This window comes from Schistocerca cancellata, chromosome 2 (genome assembly GCF_023864275.1).
Source record: "Schistocerca cancellata isolate TAMUIC-IGC-003103 chromosome 2, iqSchCanc2.1, whole genome shotgun sequence".
NCBI lineage: Eukaryota > Metazoa > Arthropoda > Insecta > Orthoptera > Acrididae > Schistocerca > Schistocerca cancellata.
In genome coordinates, this window is record NC_064627.1 from 665,064,011 (window position 1) to 665,076,432 (window position 12,422).

The following is a 12,422-nucleotide window of genomic DNA, read 5'->3' on the forward strand; positions in this document are numbered from 1 at the left end:
ATTTTTTGGAAATACGGAAGCGTCCGATCCCGCCCATCTGCTTTGACCCACGACGTCACAAATTTGGCGGAAACGACCATAAACCACGATTCCAATATGGCGCATATAAAGTCGATACGTACACATTATGAGGACGAAAATACATCGAGAAACACACACACACTTTCCACAAAAAGCCTAATGACACTAACGGGACAAGCGCGGGAAATGGGGTGTTTCTGGGTGGGGACAAACTAAATATAAACAAATTCAGACACCCACCCCCATACAAAACCATACAAAACCACACAAAACGACGAAAAACGACGAAAAAAACGACATCACAAAACTCCCCAAATACACAAACACAATACCATCTGGAACCGGACACTTCCCTTTACCTATATAGCTCAACAGCAGCTCCCGATCCTATAAATTAGAATCAAACACTTCCCATGGCCTATATAGCTCAAAAACATCTCCCGATACCAATATCAACAAACGCAGCCACACATTGGAATCGAACACTTCCCTTGACCTGCGCACTGTTAATTTTATCCGTCTTGTCCATTCCTGAACAAAAAAACAACCGATTAATTTTACTAAAATTATCACACGATGTACTGCGAACACGCTAAATTAACCTTCACATAAAATCGTTAACTCACTGAAACGAATTCCACTACAAACACAGCCGACACTCGAACAATTCTGGATAATGAGCAAAAGCAAACTGAGCCCATTACACCACACAAACGAAAACCCTGAACATACCACCAGGGAGCACTACAAACCACAACACGACAACATCTACAAATTCGCCACACTCACAAACCAAACTCCGCACCGTCATGACGTCACACACGACAACACCCTTACGTCACGGGTCAAAACCGACGCGTGGGATCGGACGCTTCTGTCGACGCGATGTTTTAAATAGATGTGTTTTGCGTTTATTTTCGGTTGGTCTGGATGTGAAGGTATTCAGTCTTGCTACCACAACCTTGTGGTCACTAATCCCTGTATCCGCCATGATGCTTCCTGTTTGCTCAGGAAGGGAGGTTGCAACCTCTAACAATACCACCACTTGCAAAGTAGGTTAGAAATCAGATTAATAATGTTGCTCACGCAGAACATGTTCGCTTTATTGAGCAACAACAATGTTATTGACTGTGGATGGTATTCTCAGAATGGAAATAATGAAGTTACTGTAAAAAAGTCATTAATTTTGGCACTTATCTTGAATGGATTCCCACGTAGATTTCGTCGAAGTTGTTATGGCTCATCTTGTTGATTCTAGGGTGAGTCCATTTTGACTGCTAGGAGGTCCAGATCTGTATTTTAGCAATATTTGAAGACATAACAAATGCGTTTTTCAAGAAATTCTTAATGATCAAACAATCCCAGATCAGAAAAATGGTATGGTAGAAATAATTTTTGACTTCGTGTTCACGATCCACATTTTTATTAAACTTCCTGTAAATTCACATAAACTACTTCTTAATTGTCACATCATCAAGAAAACAGTTTTGTATCAATCTTCATATATTTAATTTCCACTTTAACCATACACAAGACTTGACTGTTCTTTTACAAAGCGAAATAACAACTTCTGCAAAGTGAAACGAAGACTGCTCTTTGCGCATTCGCGACAAAACGGTTACATGTAAGTCAAAGATTATGACAGTCTCACAGAAATAAACACACACAAGAACCATATCACTGTAACATATCGATACATCGGAGTACCTATACATTAATAAAAGCAAATACGAATATTGTGACAAAAATATGTCTGTTACTTCGCAGAAAAGTAGTACGATATTACTGGTATCGAGAACTGGGGTTGGAGTGCCGTAATGGTCACGTAAATAAAGAACCATTACAAACCGTTTATATTTACACTGGGCTCCTGAACTAATTGTTGAAAATAATTTTCTGACAAAGCATTCAGTACAACTTGGATGACATTTTATGCCAACCACCGACTTTGAGTATGTATTTTCGCCGACATGTAGAGGGCAGATTGAAGTTACCACGAACTATAATTCTATGATTGGGATAACAATTTGAAATGAGACTGAACCGTTAAGTAACTGTATCATCTGAGTCAGGGGGTCGGTAAAAGGAACCGGTTATTAATTTATTCCGTTTGCCAAGTATAACTTCTGCCCATACTAATCCACAGGAATTATCTGTTTCTATTTCACTACAAGTTAAACTACGTCTGACAATAATAAAACATTCCATCACAAACTGTTTTTAATCTACCCTTTATCAACAGGGTTCGATCCTTTGTAAAAATTTCGGCTGAACTTATTTTCGACTTTAGCCGGGAGGAATCGGAACGAGATAGCTCTCCACGAGAAACTACTGAAAACGGGTGTTCTGCGGGCGCTAGTGTTAGTTTTACGGAGGTGAATCGCTTTGTGGTAGCTAGTTAATGCATTTTGTGGCAGATTTATTTCCTAGGACTGCTACATTGATGAGAAACGACAGTGAAATGACATTCACATTTCTTTTAATTGACAAAGCAAAGAACACGGGACAGCTAAGTACGAAGTTTGGTATTGCATACAATTGGTGCAGCTTTATGATGAACGTCGTTTCGGACGAAATTTAAACTGACACCAACCTGTTTTTCGTGACAATATTTTCAGATGTTCAACATACAAACACGGGATGTCATTGAATTCTACATTAAAGCATCAATGTCTGGTACCACTTTCCGAGTACAGTTAATTCGAAGAAATTAGAAGCTTATTTGTAAGTCTCTGAGTGAGCTTCCGTGGGTAGATTTCGATCTCATAACTGCGGACCAAGTTGATGGCACATGTATGGAGGTCTAGACAGACATAATCGTATCTGCGAACTAGGAAGTCGTGGAAATTTATGCCGAGGACAATTTTTATATGAGACTGCTAGACATTTTATTACGAAACCTATCACTGCCTGTAACACAGTAGATCGATACGTCCTAACTGTGGACATCCTACACTCACCTCTACTATGTTGCTGACGGTGTGTCCGACCTTCGGGCTGAAGTTCCTAAATAAGGCCAATCGATTTAATAAGAGCTGCTCTCTATTTTAGCATCGCGTCATTAAGGATATCCACTTGCGACCAAGGCTCCAACGAACTTAACACATGATCATTCCCCTGAAAACAGCGCACAATTTGCACTTCCCCTGCGCTACATAACGACGTTTGACCGTCTCATTTTACGAGCGCTCACTAGCCAGGCTGAGAAAGAGCGGGTGCCCTCTTGGTTCCCTAGGCGACTCGGACAGGCCTGCTCTAGGTAGTAGTCACACAGATAAATAAGTCGCTCCTGTTTGAAGCTCGAAAAAATAATTCACAAACTAAAGGTGTACTCGCCCGATCTGCTATAGGAACGTAAGGTGGTGTCTCAGTGACGGCCTAACCGCTGCCTGTTGCATCTAAATAGCACGCCGGACATCGGCCCAGCAGCCTGGTGGGGCTGCTTAGCGAATCTGTCAGAGTGGGAGAGGCTCGGGCCGGCGCCGCTCCCGGCCTTGGCAGCCAGCCACGCAGCTGCTCAGAACTGGGTTACTGTCTCCACAGCGAGGCAGCCACACAGAAATCACCTCGTATCGGCGGCTCGTTGGTCTAGGGGTATGATTCTCGCTTAGGGTGCGAGAGGTCCCGGGTTCAAATCCCGGACGAGCCCGTATTTTTTTTATTTCCCAAAGCCAAAACACTTGGACACGATGTGGATCCTTGCGATGACGTCACATGCGATAGCGAGACAGTCAGACAAGTTGCGAGTTCCTCACGGACCTGTGGGAAGAACACAAGAGGGCCAAACAGCGCGCCATGTACCGCCAGACCTTCTTGCAGGTCTCGCTGGACGCCAACTTCAGAGACGTTCCGCGCACGCCGTGACCGCCATCATCACCAACATCCGAGCCCACCGTCGCCATAGTTGTCTTCCTCGAATCCCTCTACCTACCCAAAGTCAAGGGCAATGTCATGTGCCAAACTGTGTGCTCAAGCATGCAAAGTGCAAGGTGAAAGTCTGCAAGTGTCGCAGTCCCAAAATGTATGTAACATGTGCAAGCCCCATCCTTACAGTGTCCTTTTCTCGTAGCCAAATAAATCAGGCAAAAAAATGAGCGGGTATAAATACAATGAAAAGGGTATCTAATAGGTGTATCAACGTAACAATGTAATTTAAGTAGTGTCTTTCATATATTAATATGCGCTCGCTCTCTCTCTCTCCTCGCGCTCGCTCGCACGCTCTCTCTCTCAAGTTATGTATTTTGTTCATGTCATATAGATGTAAATTTCTCTTCATCATATGCCTAAATGTTGTAACATCGTTTGCCTCATTAATATGTACGTGAAATTTTTCTGTCCACCTAAATGCAGTACATTAGTATCCTTCACATTATTATTCCCATATATGGTTTTTTTGTCAAATATCGCGAACATCATTCTATATGTGCAGTTTCCGCTAACCTGCAGCACTTATGTGAAACCTAAAAAACATTTAAACTCAAACTACAACAAAACAAAGTAAGACAAGTGGTGTAACGAGCCACGGAAACTATAACTTTATGTTATTTAATTATTATTTTTTGTGATTTCGTACTTTAGTAGAACATTGGTCATCAGATGGTAATAAAGACTCTGAATTTGTCTACTTTGCAATAATAATCACTGTTCGCACTGATGACACGTACACCTTATTATATGTGACGTGTAACAATTTTTCTCGTTTCACCCATTGGGCACAAAATTACTTTGGCTGGCATTTTTATCCGAATACCTTATTGCAGGTTCTCCAACACTGCGATGTTTTTTCGGGACGTAGCTCTGCAGACTCGCACTAACGGAAGACATTTGTAGCGCTGAGTCTGAAGCTATGTGCCACTTTATCCGAATTTATAGTTGCGGTAAAGAAACGGAATGCGTATGTACCAATAACGAATAACTTTGGACATATTTTTACAACTTCTCAAGAACTATTTGATACAGAAGCCATCTTCGCTAAGCAGAATGTTGTCTCTTTAAGCCAAGTTGATAGCACATGCTCTTAGTCTTCAAAACTTCGTCGCATCTGCTGTATCTACGACCTTTAAGTGAGAGTAGTTGGCGTTTGTCATGTAGAAGATTTTTTTTTCGAATAATAACACACAACTGGCCATGAAAATTGCTACACCATGAAGATGACGTCCTACAGACGCGAAATTTAACCGACAGGATGATTAACTTTTCAGAGCATTCACACAAGGTTGGTGCCGGTAGAGACACCTACAACGTGCTGACACGAGGAAAGTTTCCAACCGATTTCTCATACACAAACAGCAGTTGACCGGCGTTGCCTGGTGAAACGTTGTTTTGATGCCTCGTGTAAGGAGGAGAAATGCGTACCATCACGTTTCAGACTTTGATAAAGGTCGGATTGTAGCCTATCGCGATTGCGGTTTATCGTACCGCGTTATTGCTGCTCGCGTTGGTCGATATCCAATGACTGTTAGCAGAATATGGAATCAATGGGTCCAGGAGCGTAATACGGAACGCCGTGCTGGATCCCAACGGCCTCGTATCACTAGCAGTCGAGATGACAGGCATCTTACCCGCATGGCTGTAACGGATCGTGCAGCCACGTCTCGATCCCTGAGTCAACAGATGGGGACATTTGCAAGACAACAACCATCTGCACGAACAGTTCGACGACGTTTGTAGCAGCATAGACTATCAGCTCGGAGGCCACGGCCGCGGTTACCTTTGACGCTGCATCACAGACAGGAGCACCTGCGATGATCTACTCAACAACGAACCTGGGTGCACGAATGGCAAAACGTCATTTTTTCGGACGAATCCAGGTACTGTTTACAGCATCATGATGGTCGCATCCGTGTTTGGCTACATCACGGTGAACGCACATTGGAAGCGTGTATTCGTCATCGCCATACTGGCGGCGTGATGGTATGGGGTGCTATTGGTTACACGTGTGTCACCTCTTGGTCTGATTGACGGCACTTTGAACAGTGGAAGTCACATTTCAGATGTGTTACGACCCGTGGCTCTACCCTTCATTCGATCCCTTAGCAACCCTACATTTCAGCAGGATAATGCACGACCGCATGTTGCAGGTCCTGTACGGGCCTTTCTGGATTCAGAAAATGTTCAACTGCTGCCCTGGCCAGCACATTCTCCAGATCTCTCACCAACGGAAAACGTCTGGTCAATGGTGGCCGAGTAACTGGCTCGTCCCAATACGCCAGTCACTACTCTTGATGAACTGTGGTATCCTGTTGAAGCTGCATGGGCAGCTGTACCTGTACATGCCATCCAAGCTCTGTTTGACACATTGCCCAGGCGTGTATCAAGGCCGTTATTACGGCCAGAGGTGGTTGTTCTGGGTACTGATTTCTTAGTATCCATGCACTCAAATTGCGTGAAAATGTAATCATTTGTCAGTTCCGGTATAATATATTTGTCCAATGAATACCCGTTTCTGATCTGCATTTCTTCTAGGTGTAGCAGTTTTAATCGCCAGTAGTGTAATAATTGTTCAATGGATTTGAACTTGTTTTCATAAAATTGCGCCGCGCGGGATTAACCGAGCGACCTGGGGCGCTGCGGTCATGGACTGTGCGGCTGGTCCCGGCGGAGGTTCGAGTCCTCCCTCGGGCATGGGTATGTGTGTTTGTCTTTAGGATAATTTAGGTTAAGTAGTGTGTAAGCTTAGAGACTGATGACCTTAGCAGTTAAGTCCCGTAAGATTTTACACACTTACTTATCATAAAATTGCAAAATAATTTGAAGTAGTTCAAATGGTTCAAATGGCTCTGAGCACTATGGGACTCAACATCTTAGGTCATAAGTCCCCTAGAACTTAGAACTACTTAAACCTAACTGACCTAAGGACATCACACACACCCATGCCCGAGGCAGGATTCGAACCTGCGACCGTAGCAGTCCCGCGGTTCCGGACTGCAGCGCCAGAACCGCTAGACGACCGCGGCCGGCAATTTGAAGTAGTGCAAACATATTATTGCCTGATGATTTTAACAGAAAAGTAGGTCACGGCTAATGCACAGACTAAATACTTATTTCTTCATTAATAATAAGTGATCCGGGATTAATTAACGAGTCGTTAAGTTTATACCACTGGCAGTTCGCATGGGCTTGGTGTGCCGAATTGCGGCGTCGCCTAAGCGTTGTTCTATGTACTGAATATTTGTAAGTGTGAACAGAAATTAAAGGTTCTGTGGTTCTGCTGGTATTAGTTAATGATGAACTGACAAGTGTTCTACTTTGTCACTTTCCTTTGCGCCGCGCTACTACAAAAAACCCCGATTTTTTAACAAAGTAAATGATTTTTTCTCCTGTGTTTTTTCTGTTCCTTACTTTCTTTCTTTTACTAGAGCTGTATGACCTACAGCAAGTAAGCTGTCCGCACGATGTGAGTACCAAGGGGGCACTTTCCTCCTAGACTTAGAGCTGTTCGTGAAGATGTAGTATTCATACAAAACTAAAATGTCAAATTTAATTTATTTCACGGATGACGTATAATAAACAATTTTTTAAAAAAAGGTATGTAACTGGTTTTCTGACATACGCTCTAGTACTCCCAAGCGGCTGCTCACGTTATATGTACACTGTAAAATCTCACACAGCAGTCTGTAAAAGAAAAATAGCATGTATTTGTTTATCAAAGAGAAAGGAATGATGTAGTTTTCCAGTTAAGACTGGTTTTAAACAGCAGTTGAGACAAGAATGAAACCGACATCACTCTACTTGATGGACACATCGAAAACATACGAGTTCGAAAGTAAAGTTTGAAGTGATGTGGCCCGGCCCGTGTGGCCGAGCGGTTCTAGGCGCTTCAGTCTGGAACCGTCCGACCGCTACGGTCGCAGGTCCGAATCCAGCCTCTGGCATGGATGTGTGTGATGTCCATAGGTTAGTTAGGTTTAAGTAGTTCTAAGTTCTAGGGGACTGATAACAACAGATGTTAAGTCCCTTAGTGCTCAGAGCCATTTTTTTGAAATTATATGATGTATTTAAAAGATCTTGAAAGTTGTGAACCTGAAGCAGATTGTACTGTCGTATGACGTGCGCCTCTTTTTTATGCAGGCTGTTTCCGTGATGGTGTTACAAACTTTCTGTGATGATGGAGAAGGGTGAATGTATCAATTTGAGACAGGGAATCCTGATCCGGAAAGACCGAGATGGAAGTTATAACCCAAAAGCGTTCTGATACCTCTGACAGTGGAATATTTGTACCGATTCTGATGTTGCTAAGATTGTGGGAATGACACTTTCAGAAGCGGTAGTATGGATCAAAACAAAAGTCCACTAAACATGGGATCTAAAATGCATACCTTAGGAGCCACCTGTTCAATAGGAGACGTGGTTCTCAGTAGCGAAGACTATTAAGTGCTCACAGCTCTTAAGGTATGTATTTTACAACCCCTGTTTGCTCGACTTTTTTTTCTTGTTTTGGTCCATACTATCACATCTGAAAATTGCCTGACCTACATTCTTAACAACGACCGTACCGGTACATATATTCCATTGTCTGAGGTATTAGAATGATTTTGGCATAAAACTTTCGACTCAGTCGTTTTCGCACCAGGGTCCCTTATCTCTAATTCATACAATATCCCCAAAAGTTTGTAACATCATGATGGAATCACACTTTATACTACTTCTCGTGACTGCCATTGCATGACTGACATTCAAAGAACTTACTTACTCCTATTTTATTCCCAAACTGCGATAGAGGTATCAGAGCCGTTTGAACCAACCTGACATTTATTTTCCTTTTCAACATACCCCCCTTGTACATTTAAACACTTATCCCGTCGCTTGACAATGAGTTATAAGTCTGCAGCACAGAATTCTTGTAGCATCGCTCACATGTAGCGAGTGACCTCTCGAGATATAAATTTCTTAAATTACTGCAACCCATAAGAGCGATGTGTTCTGGGGGTAGCGAAATGCTCCTAAACGGGGAGACAACGCGTCATCGCTGGATGACCATGGCGGCCAGAACACTCCTTGTTTGTGACTCTTTTTTGTCCTTTGCTGTATTTCTGTATCCAATTGAAAACACATTTCCATGAAATACAATATATTTACAATATATACGGGACACAATTCACCTGGAAGTGCCCTGCGGACATCCCCTCGAATCACAAAATCATGTTCTAGTCGGGTACACACTCATAACACACCCGCCATCTTGGTTTGATTACAGATAATTAACCATTGGCCGCGGAATACTATGTATCGGCTACGTTCCAAGTTATATATTTTGCCACCTTCTAGACACATATAGGCGTCAAATTTAAAACGATATTCGGTATTCCCACCTTTGCGCCTTACTGGCTCATCCTCGTAAAGCTATGGCTGTCCGCAGTACAAGCAGAATGGGGCCACATTACTATTTTTCCGGCTATGCTATGCTGGCAGCTCACTTCACAGCTGCAACGGAAGATTCGTGTCAATCGGAGAAACCGCGCAAGAATATGGAGCTGTTTATTTACGGGGAAATGTAAGGATTTTTTGTAGGTTGACCAAAAGAAACGGCAAAAACACGATGCGCCAGAAACAGCTGTATTAGAGAGATTTGGTGTAAACATTTTCATTGTTTTAGTTAGTCCTCAACAGGACATGTAGAGAATAGAGACATTCGAAATAGTTGTTTTAAATAAATTCACTTCCTAATTTGTTTTATGACAGTACCAAGTCTTAGGCATGGAGCGCTAAAAATCAGTTTGACCATTTGCTCACTCGATGAGTCCGTGTACATTTATACTAGTGAGCTGCATTTTTAGGCATTTTTAGAATGTGAGCCGAATAATCATTGTCAAAAAATTCTTTTCGTGCGAGTAAGCTTTTAAAAAACACAAGTATTCCCCAAACATGTTTGAGCATCATTGTCTGAAGGTGTTATTTGTTTAATGCTTGGAAATGGTTTTTATAATAAAAACGTAGATGTACATGCAGCCTTGCACGCAGCACCGAAAAATGAGGGAGGCCATCGAAATAATTAGATGCTCCAACACCATGAACAGGAAAGCTGGCAGTATAACACGCCACACCCTCTCGGAAAGTTTTCGATCAAGTTGCAAACCTGGTTTCACATATCGTTAGAAGGTTGAAAGAGGACGAGTCATTCATTATTCTCCATGTTCAAGGGTACAATTTAACGTTGATTTTTGGCCCAAGACATCTTTGTGAGACGACAGGAAGTTATCAAAATGAGCAGGCATTGACGGAAGCGTTTACATTGTTAATACATGCAGGCTCTTGATGGTGGCTCTCCTTTGAATAGCGTTTTTCTGGAGTTGAGAACAAGCAGACAGTTTGCTCAATTGACAGTAAATCTTGCAATGGACGTCTGGGGGCTTGAAAACTACATGCTGCTATTAGGGAAAGGGACATCTCGAAGCATTTCCTGGAGAGAGAATGCTGGCTCAAGAATTTCTCCTACGGTGTGCAGACAGTGCGTTCAATCGATGAGGCGAAAAACAGCCAACCTGGACCTAGCTGTCAGGTGCCTCTTCCAACAGTGGAGGTCGGGGGTGTGAAATAAATCTAGCTCGCCCAGCCAACGCGTTACGACAGCATCCTAAAAAGCCCTCTGTGAACGCGGATGACGCCCATAAAAATCCTCGAGTTTCCATGTTCACTGTGGACAGTACGCTATCGAGGGAGGCATAAGGTGGTGTCGTCCCTCTGCCTGCAGAGCTTTCGGGAGCCTCAGGCCTTCAGAACAATTTTAAAAGGCACGCAACATTTGTGGCGGCTCTGAAATGGTCTATGTTGGGACAGAAAAATCACTTATCTTGGTTTAGCCGGGGACCCGGGTCGAAGACATGGTAACGTTCACGCTGTCCAGATAATAATCTTCATGATAAATGTTTTGTCCACTTTACAGCTATACGGAAACTAAAAATAACAAGCTGCTTAAAGCGGACGTGGAAAAGAAAAAAGAGAAAAAAACAAGTTAGGAGCACAATGTCTCCTCCTCTATGCGCGGGAATCTGCAGGTCAGGGATTGGCCACTTCTACTGAAAAGTGATGACTATTGTTAACTGATTAGAACTGGCCAATGAATAGAGCAGACGAGGTAAAGGGCAGACGTGGAGCTCGTGGAGTCTTTGTGATTTCACGAAAACCTTGTGGGGGCAGTTGCGCTTTTGCACAGTTTACCGAGGCTTGATGGAAAGTGAGGACAGGAGAGCAGATTCTTGGTCTTGCGATTCAGATTGTCTGGAGTGGGTCTTCTGATTCAGACTCTGGTCTGGAGAGGATACTGGTCTTGACTTGTTATGAGTGGGATGCACCAGCGACACTTGTACGGAGCGTGACTGGTCTTGACTGGGGAGCCTTTGGTGAGGACTCGGCTGTACCGACAGTTAGGACCTTCAGTCATCTCCGACAACTCGCTGTGCCGAGGGATGGGCGATCTTGTTCGTGACAGGTCTGCCACTCTGACGTTTGATCATCTTGTGCGCACTGCCGTGTAGGTGAGTCAAACTGGTCCATGATGTGACTGGAGTGTCAAATGCTGCAATCGCAATCTGCCGAGATTTGAGGGCTCCGTTAGAGAGTAACTGCGATCCGTCTAACAGATCGCATATGTCGTGCTCGCGATAGCGAATTACAGGCGCCGCACATCACTGCTCCACAGACGTTGGAACCACGACCGTCACCTGAGACAGAGCCGCACACCGACAAAAAGGGGTACTGTACTGCTCCGGCTTGTTAGGGCAACCGAGATCAAAATCTCGCCACTTGTTCTCAGCCGCACCAGCGTAGTATAACTTCTGTTTAGAACAAATCCATCAAGGTCTGTTCAGTGTTAGATAATTTCAGACTGCGCTATCCATATTTTGAGCCAGAGTAAATAGTTCAATCAGACAAACCTTAGTCTTTGCCAACCAGCCGCCATACAGGGTTGTTAACTGTTCGCTGTGTATTTGTGCTACCATCAGATCATGTCGTATTTTTGTTATCACGCTTAAAATTTATTTTTGTCCAATTTTTAGTGAATAAACTTGTAGCAATGTTTATAAAAGATCAATCCCATGTTGATATATTACTCACCCATCAGCAACTGACAAAACAGGATGACACTGTCACCAAAATATTATTTGAGCACTCAAGCTCATATAGATTCTGGTAACTGTGATAACCTCAAATGCAGGCTCTCAGCAACAAAAACGCAGTTAAAGGGCAAAACCAATTTAGTAGACGCGTGGGTCAGGTAGTAATGGGGAAGGTTCAGTAATTAAAGTGATTGCTCTCAGGGCGGTAACTCAGAATCGTCTGTCGCCTTCCAAAACAAACCCCAAGTCCAGTGTAATCTTGCAAGATGTCAAGGGACACTCAATCAAACGTTTGTCGAAAATTTAGAAACGGCGGATTGACGTGGTTGGCTCTATGGAAAGGCC

General features: G+C 43.3%; 1 non-coding gene across 1 annotated transcript; it reads left to right on the top strand.

Moving 5' to 3' along the window:
- Positions 1-3,598: 3,598 nt before the first annotated feature.
- Positions 3,599-3,670, top strand: Trnap-agg (transfer RNA proline (anticodon AGG)). Its single transcript has one exon. It is a non-coding gene; the product is annotated as a tRNA-Pro (tRNA).
- The last annotated feature ends 8,752 nt before the right edge of the window (positions 3,671-12,422 follow it).